The sequence below is a fragment of the Lasioglossum baleicum genome, chromosome 14 (genome assembly GCF_051020765.1).
Source record: "Lasioglossum baleicum chromosome 14, iyLasBale1, whole genome shotgun sequence".
In the NCBI taxonomy this organism is placed as follows: Eukaryota; Metazoa; Arthropoda; class Insecta; order Hymenoptera; family Halictidae; genus Lasioglossum; species Lasioglossum baleicum.
In genome coordinates, this window is record NC_134942.1 from 3,444,777 (window position 1) to 3,463,737 (window position 18,961).

The following is an 18,961-nucleotide window of genomic DNA, read 5'->3' on the forward strand; positions in this document are numbered from 1 at the left end:
ATGGCCTATTTTCCCTAGTTAATGATGTTTAGAAATTCTGAAAAAAAATCTGACACATATCAAGGACCCAAATACATATTTTGCAAGTGGTTTCAGATTTTTAAAGTGAAAATCCTGCTTGTAAAAAATCAAAAACCTCCAAAAAATCGAAAAAATGCAGATTTCTTCTTTCACTGACGCACGTTGCCACTGGAAGCGTAGCTAACATCTTTAATAAATTATAAATATCAGGATACACACATCATTTTGTCACACATCGATCTTTTCCTTGAGAGGAGGGGGGTGTATACAACCGGTCCGCCAGAGAGAGAGAGAGAGAGAGAGAGAGAGAGAGAGAGAGAGAGGGGAAAGAGAGATGTTGTATCGCGTTTGCAACAATTTATAATTCAGCAGAGGCGTACGATCGAATAACACGGCAAACTGTCGAATAATCCACGCTAATTTAATAGTAATGACCGGTGCATCCACCGGTCTAATAGCTACACACTATAACATAATGGGCGCGGGGCCCGGCCATAACAGATTTTACGCGTTTATACGTGTGTAGTTGTGATGAGAGCGCAAGACGCGATATAATTAATCCATTAATACAGGATAATATTTACATTCTGTTTAATGCAGCCGGGCTTTTAATGCCGCGGAATACGATCCAGCACCGTGCTCCGACTATCGGCGAATTAATCTATAAATACGTGATTACGCGTAAACAACCGCGGTCTAGTAATAATATCGCATCGATTCTGCAATGTTGTTGTAGAACAGCAGATTTACAATGCGCGGCAGCGTTGGCTACAAAAAGTTCTATCCGAGAAAAATTAATGGCTGGTCAGATTATCTCGGCACCCGTCGACGGTGATCATTAGATCATTAGATGAAAAATGAGTAGGTATAATTTAGTACAGTGAAAACATTCGGAGAGAATTTAAACGCACAATTGTATTATTTTGAACCCACTAAGCATAATAAGAGAAACATTAATTTCGAGTTCACTCCAGTTAGTTGCAATTCAGGTAAAAGTTTTTATTCTGCGTAAATTCTCATTAGTTTTAATCCTCATTAGTTTGGCAACAACTCTGTCGGGCATCGAATTAACCAGAGCTACAGCTTTCGTTGCAAAATCATTTTCTCGCGTGTAAATATTTATAGAGCGACTAATCATCATCTTTTAGAAATTTTCTGGTTTATTCTCCATCCTCCTACTTGATGGCTGGGTCTATTACGACTCTGAGAGCCGAGTTGAAGGGTGTCAATAAAGAAAGAGCATCCGAAAATGACGGATTCGTCAATCACTCGGATTCCGAAGCGTGCCAGGCGGAAATAAAAAGAATTGGGTCGGCGATCACAAGGAAACCCAATTAGCTGGGGCAAATATTGAATTTCGGTCAGGGACTGTTCATCATAACGGCTAGATAAACAAATTTGCATGCGGCCAGTCGGTACTCTCGGATCACCTCTCGGAATCTGCAAACCAGGTGGCAGAGAGAGAAGAGAGAGAGAGAGAGAGAAATATAGTCTCAACGAGGAAGTTACCACCGAGTAGAAAGTTTGTTCGCGGCGTCAAGGACCAACCTATGAAAACCGTATCGGCGAGCGAAAAGTTTCTTCGCCGAGGTCGATCGAACGCCGACACCCCCGCGTTAAAAGCCACGCGCGCGGGGGTGGGTTTTCGGTAGTCCTGTCTACTTAACCTTCTTCCGGCGCGCGCCGTTCGAATTTCTGTCCGACCCGCTTTCCTCAGACCGTCTCGTTCCATTCATAACCATGGCCGAACGAGATCTTCGTCCCCTCCGAGAATAATGCTACCGTCGCCCGTAATCACTGTAATACACCGAAGCGCACGATCGAACTATGGAACCACTGTTGCAAAAATCGTTCCGCGGAAACGTTGCTTTCATCGACGGAACGAACCGAATAAATTACACGATAAAATTTACACGAAACGATCGGTTTCATCAATAGCACAGCATAAATTAGAATAGGATGGTTGTTCTCGTTGTACAAAATCGGAAAAATCTTGTCTTGAAAGGAAAACAGAAATACGACACGACTGAGAGTAAAATTTTCCAAAACATGGGGGATTTAATCAAATTAAAAAAAGAATAATTAAAAACAGCAGTTCAGAAATTCGGATGCCTATTTTTCTAACGAACACCAGCGAACAAATCAATCTCCGAATGAAAATGGCAGACAAATGTTAACAAAATCATCCGAACAAAGTGAATTGAATAAAATCTGAAAAATCTTACCTCAAAAGGAAATTACATGAAGAAACACGATACGATCGGTTTCATCAATAGCACAGCATAAATTAAAATAGGATCGTTGTTCTCGTTGTACAGAATGTGAAAAATCTTGTCTTGAAAGGAAATCGGAAATAAGACCCGCCTGAGAGTAAAATAGTCCAAAACATGGGGGATTGAATAAAATCTGAAAAATCACGTATCGAAAGGAAGTGGTCCTGTGACAACAAGATGGTTGGCGATTGAAGGGATGAATTCATGATCGATTGAGGGGTGTATCGAATAAGAGAAATTCATATCGAATGAGGGGGGGGGGGGTGGGGCAACGTGTAAAACGAGCACGGTCGATGAAGGAGGCCGTAGATTGGAGTAAATTCAGTTTATTACTCCATGAGTAAGCAAGAGACAAGGGAAGCGAGTAGTTTATTGAGAATTACTGTGATAAATAAGGCGGGGGCAACCAGTGGAAGAGGTTACGCCGAAGGGTGGGGAATGGCAACGCGAGGAGAACGATCTCCGCACTCCATGCATACTGCTCGTAATGTGCACCGTATGCGGCCACGTTCACATGCACGCTGCGACTCTATCCGCGCGCGTTTACGCGTGTTCCAAGCGCAAACGGCTCCACACACACATATATGTATACATCTACCACAAATACACAAACACACATACACTCGGTCTCTCTCTCTCTCTTTCTATCTCCGTCCTCTCTCTTCCCCTTTACACGCGGTCGTGTTTATACGACGCACTGTTCACAAGTGCACGTGCCGAGAATTCAGTCTCGTGTGCACACATGAACCAGCACACCGGGTGTCCGTAGAATGCACCATCGGAATATTCACTGATTGTTCAAGAACAAATCACGGCGGCACAATTTCCTCTATATCGATAATTACAGGCAATTTATTGGGTTGGAACGAAACTGTACGTTTCTATTTTTGTCGTAAATGCATAAAATCCGCAGTCTACTTATCATTCAATAAATCTATGAATAAATATCTTAATTTTATCTTTGAATTCTAGTTTCAAAACGCTACGAACTTTCGTTTCAACCTAATAGAATAATTGCAGTATAAAATGGTACAAGATAGAAAACTTCAAGAAAAATGCAAGGCAATATTAAGTGACAGAAATCACGGACATTTAAACAAAATTTAGCTCGAAGTACAATTTTAACCCGTTGCAGAAATCCACCACACTTTACGCAACTTTGTATCTTTCATTTAATACAGTCAGTTCCTCCATTTAATTCTTCTTCATTTTAATTATTTGGTAATGCAGTTTCATCTATAAAGGACATTTAAAAACGATTTTCTGATTTTCCTTTGATTTCTTTCTTCGAGCCCGATTTTCGCAGCGATTTCAGTGAATAACGCCAAGATTGGAATCGTGGATCATAATTCACAGTTCCATTGAAAAACGATGATTCAGGAGAATGATGTGCAACACGCGCAGGTCGAAAATGATTGGACACCCTGTACGAGGGGTAGTTTGTTACCGGTGGTGCGAAGGGGCGATTCTTCATGGAGAAATAAGTCGAAAATTCGTTGGGAGGGAGCGCGTGCATCGAATAGACCGAGCAAAGCGCGTCATTAGGGTCGGTTTCCACTTATTGCATCGCGCGTCTGGCGGATGAATCTTCGAAATGAAATTCTCGAAGGACAGAGAAATCTCTACAAATCACTGTGACCAGACTGCGAATGCAAAACAGAGATTTTCTGCATCAATCGAAGAAATGGAAACCAATTGATCGAGCTTTTTTATTGAATTACATGTTACAGTAAAAATTGTATGACCGAATGCAGTCCATTATTATTATTACTAGACAGTGGACTTTCAGGCAAAATAAAAATTGTTATTTAATAATTTTATAGTTGGAAATAATAATGGGCTTTCTTATAAATGCATAAAATATTCAATCGTATTTATTATTTGGTAGTTATAGCGTTAACAGTATTCATAAATTAAGAATGAATGCATTTCGACCTTTATTCGTAAACATTCTCGATGGTTCATCGGTGAATAAATGGACCACCCAGTACGTGGATCGTACGCAAGAACTTTGAAAGCAGTAGCGCTATTGAATTTGTCTCGACGTCAGCTACATGATCTAACAATATACAGTCTCATTTGAAAGGGAAGAATTACCTTCGGTAGTCGGACGTTCAATATTTTATTAACCAAGACGGTTAGCTACCATATAATTCTCTACACAACAAAGTTATCCCTCGGTGCGCCGCAAAAACATCTACATTCATTTTTATTTCACACAGTGACGTTCTCGCTCTCCGTTGTATTCAGGTCAGGCTTAATGGCCCCCAACCGGAGCCTCGACTTTAACACTAATCTGCAGAGTGCCGGGCATATAAATAGGGAAAATTCCTGTACAAAATTCACTGCGATTTGCGTCACCGTGAGCACACTGACACAATCTTCGCGAATACTCGTCCTGTGAAAACATTAGGACTCTCGCCGAAGATAACAAACGGTGCCGCAATCGTTAAAATATTAGCAGATAGCAGGGAAAGTTTATTTCAAGTGGCACTTTCATTTTAGAACGCTGTCGGGGAAAATGTAAGTGTTGCAGAAACACGGGATTATTATTCATCAGTAATTTTATTAGATTGAAAGTGATAGAACTACCGCTAAACACAATATTATGGACACTTTTAAATTTGTTTAATCTCCCTACTATTTTACATTTCATCAATTCGGTTTCACTTTTAAATCTGTTTAATCTCTCTACTATTTTACATTTCATCCATTCAGTTTCATTTTTAAATCTGTTTAATCTCTCTACTATTTTACATTTCATCCATTCAGTTTCATTTTTGAATCTGTTTAATCTTCCTACTATTTTACATTTCATCAATTCAGTTTTGTTGTAAATGCTCATATAGGTATACGAATTAAAATTCAATGAAGTCTGGATAGAACAAAATAAAAATTGTCTGCATCGATCACAAGAAAAAGGGAGTTACCTAAAAATTGATTTCTTCCCTTAATAACTCTAACAGGTCGTAAACAATATTCCAATGCTGTTAAAAATGTATTTAACATTTCCTGTACATTGTGTTTCGCCAGCTCATTTCAGCTGCATTCAATCCGCGGTCTAATTACGACAAATAAAATATACATCTCCATTTGTTACTCGGTAATTCCAGCGCGAACGTAACGTCTGAAATTGTTATTTCGATAAAAATTACCGAGTTTCTTTTCCACAAAGCTCAGCCATGAAAAAAGCCTGTTACAGTCGCGCGTGTGCGTACAAAACGAAACCAGGTGCGCCACGCGATAAACGAAACGCATAATTATTCGGCGATAACCGTTTGATAATAATATCCGCGTTGCTCGACGGATATTAAAATAGCCAGTAGTGTGCATAGCTTTCGTGCGATTCAGAAATGAACTATAACTCGACTCCGTTCGCAGAATCGGCTTGCATAGAAGGGTGGGACAGGGGGGATGGAGGGGGTGTGGAGTAGGGGTTTGGGGGCGTGTATGCGCATAGACTCGATGGCCAAAGCTTGCTGCTGCACTGTCACACAAATATGACACCGGGATCGAACGGAATTCAATACTGGTTTGAAATTTGTAATCAGATTGACGGCGAATTTCCGACGAATCGTGACAACATCATCTACATGCATATATGAAGAGGCTCGAGCGAGAGAGAGAGAGAGAGAGAGAGAGAGAGAGAGAGAGAGAGAGAGAGAGAGAGAGACAGAGGAGAGAGAAATTCGAATGACAGATGCAAATGTAATCCCAGCTTACGTTCCGTATATTATTTCACTTTATGAGGACAATGTGCACTTGTATCCGTGTGCTTTGATCTGTGTACGCTTCTGTCCGTGTGTGTTCTGCAGGAACGAAGTGACCATGCGCACACCGCGGCCCATTATTGCTACAGTAATTTTGCTACAATGCACTTTTCAGCGTTCCTGCGGCGCCGTATCGGAAACCGATAAGATTGAAATTATGAGTTGCAATATTGACCCCTGAGCCAATATCAACGGTACAGCCGGCGATATTTTTGATAAACTTGTAAACGCGTCCGGCGAACAAACAAAATAGAGGACACATCGTGTAAACGACGAATTTCGCGACGGTGTGCTTTTCGGAAAATGAAACGGAGAAGGGAATGGAGGAGAGGACGGCGGAACGCGATTTATTTCGGACGAGGTAATAACGAGGAAATTTCCAAGATGGCCGAACCCCCTTGATAGAATAACAGCGAGTGAATCTATCGAAATTCAATAGATTCCGACGGCGCAGAATGTAAATTTAATTGCGGAACGCTGGGGGCACGCTCTCTCGAACCACCGTTGACACAGTTATCCAGGTAGATCTCTGTATCATAATTACATGCACACGTACATCGTCTAATATTTTATGAAAATTAGGGGGAGAGTGGAAAACGTGCGAATTGCATGCAGAATTTTTTGATGAAAATATTTTACTGTCGACGTCCACCAGGCAGAAAAATAATAAATGCATAGATCAAGCTCATAACATAGTAGAAAGCTTTTATGATTTTCTTTCGAGCCCTTTCAACACCCTTAATCAATACTTAAAATGTTCTACGACGTTTAATAACGTCGAAAGAATTTTTTCATGGCAAATAGCAAGAGCCAATGATATGGAAAATATTTTACTGTCGATGTCATCGTGCAGAAAAATAATAAATGCATAGAACAAGCTCATAACATAGTAGAAAGCTTTTATGATTTTCTTCCGAGCCCTTTCAACCCTTAATCAATACTTACAATGTTTTACGACGTTTAATAACGTCGAAAGAATTTTTTTCATGGCAAATGGCAAGAGCCTATGATATGGAAAATATTTTACAGTCGATGTCTGTCGTGCAGAAAAATAATAAATACATAGAACAAGCTCATAATAAAACTTGTGAGAAACACATAAAAAAGCTGTTATTTTAGTAGAAAGCTTTTATGATTTCCTTTCAACCCTTAATCAGTATCTAAAATTTTCTACGACGTTTAATAACATCGAAAGAACTTTTTTTATGGCAAATTGCAAGAGGAAATGGTATGGAAAATATTTTAAAGGCGACGTTCATCGTGCAGAAGAATAATAAATGCCTCGAACAAGCTTATAAGAAACCTTGAAATAAATACATACTAAAGCTTCTATTTTAGTAGAACGATTTCAATCATTTTCTTTCGATCAGTCGCCTAAATTTAGCATTTCAGTCTCCTCATTTCGTATTTTCCGATATTTCGATCGAACACAATCCATGAATATTTAATATATTAATTTAGATAGTTACTAGTAAGTAGCATATTCAGTAGTTATTTAATGAAACCGTTATTAAGTTATATTGGAATTCATAATTAAACAGCGCTGCATTAGTTAGCGACGAAGTGGGCGGAGGTTCCCGGCCGCGTTGAGGTCGTGTGCTGTAATAATCGCGAATAATAATAATTATTATTTAACCCGCGAACAACTATGTCGGGGGCCGAAACGGAAAGCCGCGGAACCGGGTTAATTACTATTCATACCACAATGTTTATCACAAATAATGAAAATTAGTTGCGCAGCCGAGCAAAAATCACTGCAATTATTATCAATTAGTAATATACTGCAAAATTAAATGGATGCAAATTGCTGAAAATATACGAGAAATGAATAGGACCGTTTTATTGTTGAATGATTAAAACTATCGATCAACCCCTGTTGTTTCTGATTGAAAATTTTTTCTGATTAAACATTTTTTCTGATTAAAATCTGTAAATCGGTAATGGAACGAGCGAATCCCGTGTCGATGAATAATATCGGGTTCAGCGATCTGACAGGGAGCGAGGCTTGCCGAAACGTCGACGCCTATTAACAATTCGAATTAATTACGTTCGACCGGTTATGAAATTATATGGACCGTAATGATAGGTAATATTATGCTAATAATTGCGTGCGCGATGCTTATGCAATTCGCTGACGGTGGTCATCGCGCGGGTTCGAGCGTTTATTCATATTCTGCGCGAGACAGGAATAAACCGCGCGCGCGCGGTCGCGAAGAGCGCGCATTTGTTTCCGCGCGAATGCGCTAATCAACGCCGCGAGACAAAATTTACTTTGGTGGCGACAAATCTGCGGAAGAATCTAGTAATTATCGTTTGTATAAGCAGATCAACAGTCGAACGCCTAATGCAATGAGCTAACAGAGCTGTTGGAAACGTGTGATTGATATTTCTAGATGTAATGTTTATACTGTAGAAATATTAATTAAGTTGATTTCATTTTGTAATTACTTCTGTACAATGCTCAAGGTTTATCAGAGCCTGATAGACTTACACAATAAATAGAACGTAATAATTTTAAGGTTAGCTTAGTTCTTCGCGGAAAAAACGTCGAAAAAATCGGTTTTTATTTTTTTTAACAACGGCGCACGAAACCAAAAAATCTGAAAGAATTCATGAACAATACTTATATAACAACATATCGCTACTGTAAAAATATAAATGTTGTCACTCTGGAACTTCCATGTGAAATCTGAATTTTTTCGATTTTCTTGACGTTTTTGATTTTTTACAAGCAGGATTTTCATTTTAAAAATCTGAAATCAATTGCAAAGTATGTATTTAGGTTTTTGACATGTGTCAGATTTTTCTCAGAATTTCTAAACGTCATTAACTAGGGAAAATAGGCCAAAAACTGATTTTTCGATTTTACACCATAACTACCCTCCCGATCGAGATACAGGGTTGAAATTTCGCACAGTATGTTTTTTCTTGGTGCTCTATCGAATGGGGCACATCGTCGATAAAATTCGGTTCAAGGGCATTTTTGACTATCTTATCCGGCTATATCCTTTCATTTCTTGGGAGAAAGTGGAAATACTCGTTAATTCTAATCTCACTGAAAATTCATCTCCTAGATTAAATTATTCGATAAAAAAGGAATATTTTATAAGTACAAAAATTGCTGCAAAGAATGTGGAATCTTAATAGTCGAAGGAAAAACGCCAGTACGGTTATAGCGTCTCCCATGTCTAGATCATTCTCCTTTCGCGAGATATAATTAGACGCGATGGCTGTTTATTCGGGTTTTCGTCGACTGTTTCGCCGGAGAAGTGAGTCAAAGGGAAATATGTTTTTGCCAATTCGGTGCGACGACGTCGTCGTCGGCTCGGGAATAAATTAAACACGCGGTTCTTCTGTACTCGAGTTTCAAGAAGGATTTAATATTTCTCTACGAAAGTATCTAGTTTGTTTATGTTTGAAATATACCCGCAGGCCGAAACAATTCTGGCAACCGGTCAATTGAAAAATGAAGATGAAACGCGGGTCTGTGTTTCCTTGTCGAATCTATTCGCGGATCCCGTAGATTAATCGGAAGAGTTTCACAGCATCTAGGAGGTCTGCTTTGCTTCTCGCCATTTCTTTTTCATGAAACTGTGCAATGTTTCGCTCGCTGCAAGTGATTTTGTAATACATGATTGGGAGATGGTAATGAGAGAATTGTTTAAAGAAATTAGTTCGAATTAGTTCGTCTTGTGATATTGTTGCAGAGTGTACACTTGAAAGAAGAAGCTGTTGGAACTGGAGCGAAGATGTTTTGGCAGCGGATCAATTAAGCCAAAATGGACACCGCGTTCGAACACTGGTTCCCGGAGACGATGAGAGAGGTTGGTTCGTTTAGTGACTGTCAAAAAGGTGAGTCACTCGAGGGGAAACGTGGCTCGTTCCGCATTAATTATCGTCCAAGAAATCTGCGGCTGCAGGTATTCGTAGAGAAGGGCCTCAGGAGTGTATTTCTGTTTCAGGTGAAGAGGACAACGCTGAAGAGGGGGTGAAAGAAATGCATTCGAGGCATGTAATCCGTTTATGTTCCCCGTGACTGATCCTTCCCTCATCGGTCCCTGTTACACGAGTTTGGGTTCGACTTTCCATTTTTATTTCGCAATTTTCCATTTCTATGTTCCTCCGGCCGCTATTCTTTTACTTCTCTATTTATAACTGGTATTTCTACAGGGTGTCCCAAAATTACTTCAACAGCCGGAAGTGGGAGATTCCTGAGATCATCTGAAGCAATATTTTCCTTTGCAGAAATGTTGTCCGCGGCTTTGTTTAGGAGTTATTAACGAAAAACATGGACCAATCAAAGCCATGACTACTGTGCCACCTCGTGTCTAGGTCGCGCTCTGATTGGTCCGTGTTTTTCGTTAATAACTTCTAAACAAAGCCGCGGATAACATTTTTGTAAAGGAAAATACTGCTTCAAATGATCTCAGGAACTGTTGAAGGAATTTTGGGTCACCCTGTATAGTTTAATAGAACAGCTAACACGTTGGGGACTCCCTTTACCAAATATGAAAAATGAGGATTCAATTGAATCGAATTTAATCTAATTATGAGTAGACTGCGGATTTTATGCATTTATGACAAAAATGGGTACGTGCAATTTAAAACAGTGGAGGTATTAAAGAGATTTAAGGCCAAGATCATCAAAAGAAGAATGAAATTTTTACTTGGCCCCTGTGTCTCGCAAATAAAGTTCCGCAGTCTAATTATGAGAATTTAAAAATTTTTGGAGAGCAGGCAAAAGAGTACAGATAAATTTTGAATGCAGCAGCGTTTCAAGCAGACGAAAAATTAAATTTAATGGGAGGAAACGTATATTGTAACAATAATATTGTTATCGACTTTCATGTCCAAAATTTGACACGCGATCTTACATAGCACTTCAACAATTAGGTTAACTTAATCTTCCAAAAATGTGGAAGCAAACCGCTGTAACGACTGCTATTTCTAAATAATAATTAGACAATGTTCCAAAGATTATTGGTGGTTGTGTGCATTGTTAGGTCATTGTTTCACAGTTCCGCCGAGACAGGGATTTTTGTTGTTTCCCCGGGAGCGAAACGTTTGGGCCGGTGCCACTCGAAGATTAATTGATGCAATTATACGAACAGGCTCCTGCCAAAGGGAGCCGTGGCTCCGAACACTGCCAAAACGGTTCTCGAAACTGAAGTTCTTCGTTTTCCGATAGTCCGCGGTGATTTGTCGAGGTTCGTCTCGTCCTTGTTTTCAATTTCAAAATATATTAGAACAGTCACGAGAAGAGTGAGGAGGGAAGACACCGGAAATAGTTGGTCGATTTTGTATTCCCGGGAGTATCGATACAAGGTGAGGAGAGAAGTTGTGTCTCGAAAAGTTCCGACGGAACAAAGAATAACACCAGAGAGGAAGTTAAGCTCTCCGGAGTTCAATTAACGAGGCTCCTTAACGTCTCCCGTTGGTGTTTTATCTGATGTTCTACTTAATCGAAACTCCCGCGAACTCGATGTAACAGAATGTTCTGCGACAAACGGGAGTAGACAATATAACTATTTTTAAAGTACAGAGATGCTTCACGTTAGAATGATTATAATTATCTTACGATTCGTAACGCAGTCGGAACAATTTGAACATAAAAGAAGATAATTTTCGAACAAAATTCTATTCGACGTGAAACATCGGCAGGAGGGCGGGGAATCATTCAGTTGATTTTTTCACGGGATTTCCCATCGGCCACCGGGAAACCGAGTTCTTCCGCCTCGTGTGACGTCGCCGTGCTCTACGGGCGCGATTTCATATTCCAACGAAGGAAAGTATTTTGCATAATTTATTTTACTGCAACTTCTTTCCACCTTGCCCGATGCGTGTTTCTCCGTGCTGATCCCCTCCACTGGTTCACGGGTGCCCCCACCCTCTTTCAAACGATCAGCTTCTCGCTAGCCACGCCCCCAATTTCGACAACTCCCTGTGTTCGCGTTACATTGGATTTTGAGTCGCATGTATCAAAACTATCAAGATCGATCGGTGTGGCCTCCCTTCTCCTGTCTCTCTCTCTCTCTCTCTCTCTGTATGGAGGACCGTTTCTCGTTTCTATGAATTATTAATATCCGAATCGGCGAGTACATATCTCCGCGATGAGTTATTACTTCTCGGAGCGAAAGGGGGCGGTCGGTGGGCGGGGCCGGAGCTGGCTCACGAGCCAGAGAGAGTTAATCAGCGGGTGAAGCGACGGATTGGCGGAATAATTGCTGCGAATCAACTGGCCTTGCTCTTTCTCGCTCACGATTCGATTAACACTTTATAAACTACAAGTGAGTTGTCTGAGTAAAATTCTCCGATCACGCGATTATAAATTTAGCCAACACCTGGAATCGATCAGGTTTTCTTCATTCGTCATCACTGGACTGCGGATATTTACGCGAAATAAAAATTGTCTGCCTCAATTACAACAAACTGGACTGAATCACGAGTTTATTTTCTTTCTTGATATGTTTCGCAGGTTGAAAATAGTTTAATAGTACTTCTAAATTCTTCTAATGTTTCTGCTGTTTTAAATGACACTTCTTGAAATGAGTGATCACTGGATTGCAGATCTTTACGCGAAATGAAAATTGTCTGTCTTGATTACAACAAACTCGAGTGAAATACAAGTTTATTTTCTTTCGTGATATGTTTCGTAGGTTGAAAATAGTTTAATAGTACTTCTAAATTCTTCTAATGTTTTTGCTGTTTTAAATGACACTACTTGCAATCAATAATCACTGGACTGCAGATCTTTACGGAAAATAAAAATTGTCTGCCCCGATTCCAAAAGGCAGGAGCAAGATAAAAATATTTTTCTTCTTTTAATCATTTTCAGAATGATAACTAGACTGCGGATCTTTATGCAAAATAAAAAATGTTTGCATTGATTCCAAAACATAGGAGCCAAATAAAAACTTCATTCTTCTTTTGATTATCTTGTTAAGGTGAAACTAATACACTGGTGGCCTTAAATCTTTTTAATACCTCCACTGTTTTAAATTGTACGTACCTATTTTTGTCATAAATGCATAAAATCCGCAGTCTAATGATAACCATTTCAGAATGAACCCACACACTTTCGTAATAAATGCTTGAAATCCGCAGTCGATCACCGGGCACGCACGAAGCAGAAAGCGAGCGTTGTTTAAAATAAAACGACTTTTCAATGTCTGCTCGCGGAAGAAGTAGCCGAGGCTCGTCAATGAGATCGATAACGGGGTATAAATACGCGGGGAAAGTAGCCAGAAATAGTGGATTACTAATTGGTACAGCGATGACTCTTTCAGCCGCGATCCCCCAGAAACTCGGCGCGTTTAATTTCCAAGAACGTAAACGTTTATAATTGCTTAACTTTATTTGTGCAACCGGGCGAAAAGAGAAACAGAGGAAGAGGAAGAGAAAGAGACCGAGAGATCTTAACTTCTCTTAAATCGCAAATTGACTCGGAACTTTCAGCGAGAGTAGTGTTCTCTTGCCTCGGCATCGAACGACGACGGCTGCCAATTAACGCGGGATTAACGAAAGATTGTTAGCCACAATGGTGGTAATTAATGTCAGCCCGGGCACGCCGGCCAAGACACTCTCGATAATCCCGGTGTATCTTTTCCAATTAATTTTGTAGTCCCTGCACACGGGTAATTAGTCCCGGTGTTCTCGATAACCTGGCCAAACCGATCGTTGCCACGCGATCTCACGAATTATGAACGAGCGAACGTGACCGATAAACTAGTCTGATCGACGCTGAAAAAGTATCTCCCGGATCCGGCACGCTTCTACAATTTAATTACAAAGAAACCGGTGTCTCGCACTGTCTGAATATTTAAAAAAAAAAATTAAATCACGGATACAATTGCAGATCTCACAATTATCGAAATTATATTGTATAGATGCTTTCTAGGGGAAACCATCGTAGAACTTTCTTTCTCCAAACAAATATTATCATTTCTAATAAGCATATTAATAGTTGATGCTTCAGTCTCGAGGCTCTCACGCTTCGCCGCTTTTGTTCCCGAATAAATTCGCAAACATCTGCGCTCGAAATTGTCGGTGTGCTAGGAATTCGGCGGAATAAATAGAAACGCTCAGGAATCTCATTCGAGAACGCTACAGGCTGATTCACAAAGCGCGGAGCGCAAACAAAGTTTCGATTACCGATGCTACTCCGGTACAATCGTTCTCGCGAACAGATAGAAAGCCTGACATAATATCTCCATCCCGGTGCATCTTAATAGTCTTTTGAACATTCTGTTGGAGCGATAATAAACTGTTGAAAAAGACAATTTTTAGTATCGTTTCATTTGTTTAGGCAAAATGAGTTTCTCCTCTCAATATTTTCGCAATGTCTCTTCAGCTTTGTGCTTCATTCAATTTCCGATTGATTGATAAATACTCTCGGTCCTTTTGAGCGGTAAAAAGCAAAAAGAAATGATCACTAGATTGTAGAAAACGATATGAAGTCCGAAGAGTTACGGTCCCGTTCCCTGAAAATATGTTCGAAAACGCGTTTCTCAATGATGTTAGTATTCGCGTAAAATCAAGAATGTAATTATTTGCTAGCCCAGTTCCGCGTGAGCGGGATTTAATCAACAGCGACTGGCAAGATGTTTGTCGTCAACGGGGGAAACAAGAAAATATTGTCAGAGCCATGGCTGAATGACTGTTCCCGAGGGGATGGTGGTGGAACACGTGGCAGCTCGGCGACAACGTAATTTATCCATTCGGAGGCCAGCGAACGAATGAGCATCCGTAAGAAAAACAGGGAACTTTTCCGGTGGTGGCACGTGTTGTAAACTTCGCACCGCATAAAAGCATGCAAATTACGGCTCGCGTGTACGTGCTTCGCATAAAGCTCGGCTCGGTACCGGCACACTTTATTTTCGCGTTTAACCGACTCCATTCCTCCCCTGATCAGTTCCGCTCGTTCGTGGCGCGCTCTCCTCCTAGACAATCTGGCTCGCTTTGTTCCGCGATGTACACGTGTCAACAAATTAGAGGAACAGATAGACACCTAATTTTACGATAATTACCACTCTGCCATCGCGTGCTACCACTGGCTGTCTCTAACGAGCTGTCAATGCAGTCTTCTCGCTGCTGTCTGCCCTTTTTATTCGCCGAGGAAACTTCTTACTTCAGATAATTCACTTCTGACAATCTGTTAGTCTGATTTCTGCGTGTTCTACTCGACGATGCAGTACGTGGTCTCTATTCATTTATTATTAATTATTCTTCTATTGACTGCTTGTTCGTTTTACGTGTTGGTTCGAGGATGCAATTCTTAGTTCAAATTCTTAGTGCAAATCTTAGAATGATCCACATAAGGATCGAAACGTCGAGAAGCATGTTTAATTAATTGCACATTTAAAATTGAAATCATAAAATTTATTATATATTTAATTTTCGATCGAGAAGAATTCACCTTTATCTTAGTTCAGAAGTTCGAAGTGTTTTCTAATAATACTTCTTCATCCTTAAACCATCTATTGTTCTTATTAAATGAACAAGTAATCCTTTCGTTTTATTGTGTAACAATATCCATAATTATTACCAGTAATATACATAATTATTACCAGTTTTATTACGTCCCTCTCTCCGAGTAAATAGAAAAGGCACCCGATTAAAATAATTTACCGAGTCCGAGTTGACAATTTAACCGTATAATCTACCGAGTCTGCGGGAATTTCCGTATAATCTACAGAGTCTGGGGCAATTTCTAATAATCCAGTCGTGTTTTCAATTCCCAAGTCAGCGGGCGCAGTTTGTTTCGATAATTCGATGGAAAATCGATGGTCGCGGAGCAGGTTCGCAAATTAGTTTCCATATCGGCGATATTAAGTCCACGGGTTTGCGTTCCCGTTGACGGAACGCGTAAACTGCGATTATAGCTTGGCGATCACTGTCCCCCGAAGCTACCAACCGCATCCGGTTTTCGTTGGCTCTCAATAGCCGCCGCGGCGCGGTTTGTCACAACAAACCCGGGCAAAGATTCGCCAATTTGGCAGCGAAACCGACTAGAGTTGTTCCGAATAAGTCAGCGTAGACGCTGATTACTACCGCCGATCCCGTTCGACTGTTTTACATGACTTCGAACCCGACGTTTCTTAAATATAGACGGTCTCCCCTTGGTCTCTACAGCTACGAACTACTGATGGGATCGAGATCTAGCATTCGTTACGAATCTGAGGCAATTTTGATCGGCAAGTTTCATTTTGTAACTTTTTGATTGTTATTCGAAAGCAGCATCTTGCATCTTTTTCAATTTGTAATACAGCAGCAGACGAACCAACTGAATTCCTAACTTAATGAACCAGTGATTTCAAAGAGCAACATTTTAAGGTATTCAAGTCAAAATGAATCTGTTTGATCAACGTTTAAATCCTCTAGGGAATATTACTTTATTTATTTAATCGTTCAAAGTACTCGTAAAATGTTCGAGGTTGAAGTTTTAAAAGTCTGATTAGTTCAAGTTCGAATCTACTTGCGAGATGCTCGGTCCCATCGCTACTACTTACCGGCCAGCTGCGCGAGCGAGCCGAGGAAACTTAAGTGTGTCGTACCTGAAACAAACGAAAACAAGATCATTAGTCGAAACAATTTCGCATCCGTCGTTCGTTGAAGCTTCGCTTATATTCTATTGAATGTTGAACCGAATGCAATCTCCATTTTCCACAAGATTCTCTATTACCAGTACGCTTAATAATTGATACTCTCTGATCGCTCATTATTGTCCAATCCAATTGTATTGTTCTTTCAATACGTACATCTATACCTTCGTACAAAAGAATCGTACGACAATGAACCTAGACTCATTTCAAAGCTAGAAGCCTCTACTTTCATAACCCGTCGTTCATTTCCCCCCAAGATGCTTCCACACGATATAGTGATTGAAAAATCGGAGACATGTTCTCTAAACTCGTTCTCTAAAATCGTCCCTGGAAAACGCCTGCGGAAGCATTAACAAATTTTTCTCACGGCTGAATCTTTCACAGATTCGAAGATCGGATCTTCTTCTTTGCAACGGGACCTCGGAACTTGATCTACGATTTTTTTACGGGAGGTCATTAATCGAAAACTTATGGATCCGTTTAGCAAAGGAGTAATGATGTTCCAGGTTCGTTAAAAGTGAAATATCTCATAAACCATCAACTTTTGACGTAAATGGGTTGATACATTTTTATAGCGGAAGTCGAGTCGCATCGATCGGTAGTTAAATCGATCGCTCGTTTCTCGAATGGCGCGGAAAATGCGTGAAAGAAGTCGTGATTGGGGAAGATGTAGGCGAGTCTCTCTTTCTCGGGCGAGAGGGACGAACGTTGAAGTGGTGTGTATCCGCGCGCTATTTCAGTACAGCAGCGCGTGCCCTCGTTTGAGGTCACGTTTGATATTCTAATTGACTTGTTTTACATATTAAAGGACATTCGGCCGATGCCGGAGGAACTTTAATTACGTCGCCGGCGCGCATTGCGCTTCGAGGATGTTGCTCGTGGCTCGAGCCGGATTCCTTCGGCACTCGATTTATCTCTCTTACGAAACGATTTCATTCCGGAATCCCAGGAACAATTAAAGAAATTATATAGACCTTGTTAGAGCCTCTTACGATACTATAGAAAATTTTCAAACACTTCATTTTCACTCAGCAAGTGCAGCAATTCTTTAAAATTCTTAGATTTAGATAAAAATTCTTTTAAAATCTACACACGACCACGGCTTGATCAATTGCACAATATTCTTTTAAAACCGGAGAACACGTAATTCCGAAATTTAATTTTTCCTCGGTGATTTTCAGGAAAGCGAGGAAAATAATCGCGAATCGTCTCGATCTCGTTCTCCCGGGGCGAGAAGCCGGCAAAATCGTTTTTTGATTTTCCACCTCAGCTCCGGGACGAGGTATAAATTTTCTTTTCACGAGAAACAGACTCCAACCCTGTTGAATAAGGGAAGGGGGGTTTGGGGGGGTTGGTGGCGGCAAAGACGAGGGGTTTCCGAGGTGAAGGGATGATTCAATTGGGGTTCAAAGGATGCTTTCAAAATACTCGACACGGTCAGAGAGTGTAGCTTGTATTATTTAGCCGGCGATTGACCTGACGAAAATAGTCCATCGCGTCCTTTCTGACTTTCGTGACGATTCCCACCGCTAAGTAAAACGTCTCTCGATTTCACCTCCTTCCACTTCTACCCAACTCGGCAGCCATTTCTTCGAGATCCTCTATCTCTTTCTCTCTCGTGAACTTTTCAAGTTCGTTGGATAGTTAAACTTTGGTCGTTGAGCGCGAACTAGAGCGGATATCACGGACCCTGAGCTCTTGGATCGGTGTTCCCGTGAATTAAAATTATTAACAATGTCCTCGTCCCGTCGTTCCCTCGTTGAATTATTACTTGTAGTTCTCCCGGCGAACATCGCTTGTCTTTGCTTCCGTGTTGCTTAGAATTAGTGGAAAACACTTAGCCTCGGATTGCCATGATTCATTAACGGGGTTCGTTAAAATTATCACTCTTCGAAACTCATTTTCTGTGTCCATTTATATGTTTATGAAACATCTAGTGTTTCATCGAAATCATAAATGTTTCTAAAACATAATTGGAATCGTTAAACGTACCTTCGATTATTGCAAACCATGGTGTACAACTTTCTGTAACTTTCTTAATTATCTGTGTCCATTTATATGTTTATGAAACATCTGGTCTTTCATCGAAATCATAAATGTTTCTAAAACATAATTGGAATCGTTAAACGTACCTTCGATTATTGCAAACCAGGGTGTACAACTTTCGAAAATATTTTAGATGGGTTAAAAACCGGATACAGAACATATCCTGAACGTGTCTCAAAATGTAAAAAATGCTGTATAAATATTAGCAATGTTTTCAGAGTTGGGCAAAAATTTTATTTAAACGGAAATG

The 18,961-nt window shown here is 40.3% G+C and overlaps 1 protein-coding gene and 1 long non-coding RNA gene across 9 annotated transcripts in view; one reads left to right on the forward strand and one right to left on the reverse strand.

The window, feature by feature from the left end:
- LOC143215835 (uncharacterized) overlaps positions 1–18,668 on the forward strand; it is a 55,482-nt gene extending 36,814 nt beyond the window's left edge. For both annotated transcript variants that reach the window (XR_013010458.1, XR_013010459.1), the window contains exons 3-4: positions 9,772–9,916; positions 10,027–18,668. This is a non-coding gene — a long non-coding RNA (uncharacterized LOC143215835). The remainder of the gene's footprint in view (positions 1–9,771; positions 9,917–10,026) is intronic.
- Positions 1–18,961, reverse strand: part of LOC143215827 (uncharacterized) — a 362,235-nt gene that overhangs the window by 69,559 nt on the left and 273,715 nt on the right. The gene's annotated exons all lie outside the window — the stretch shown is intronic.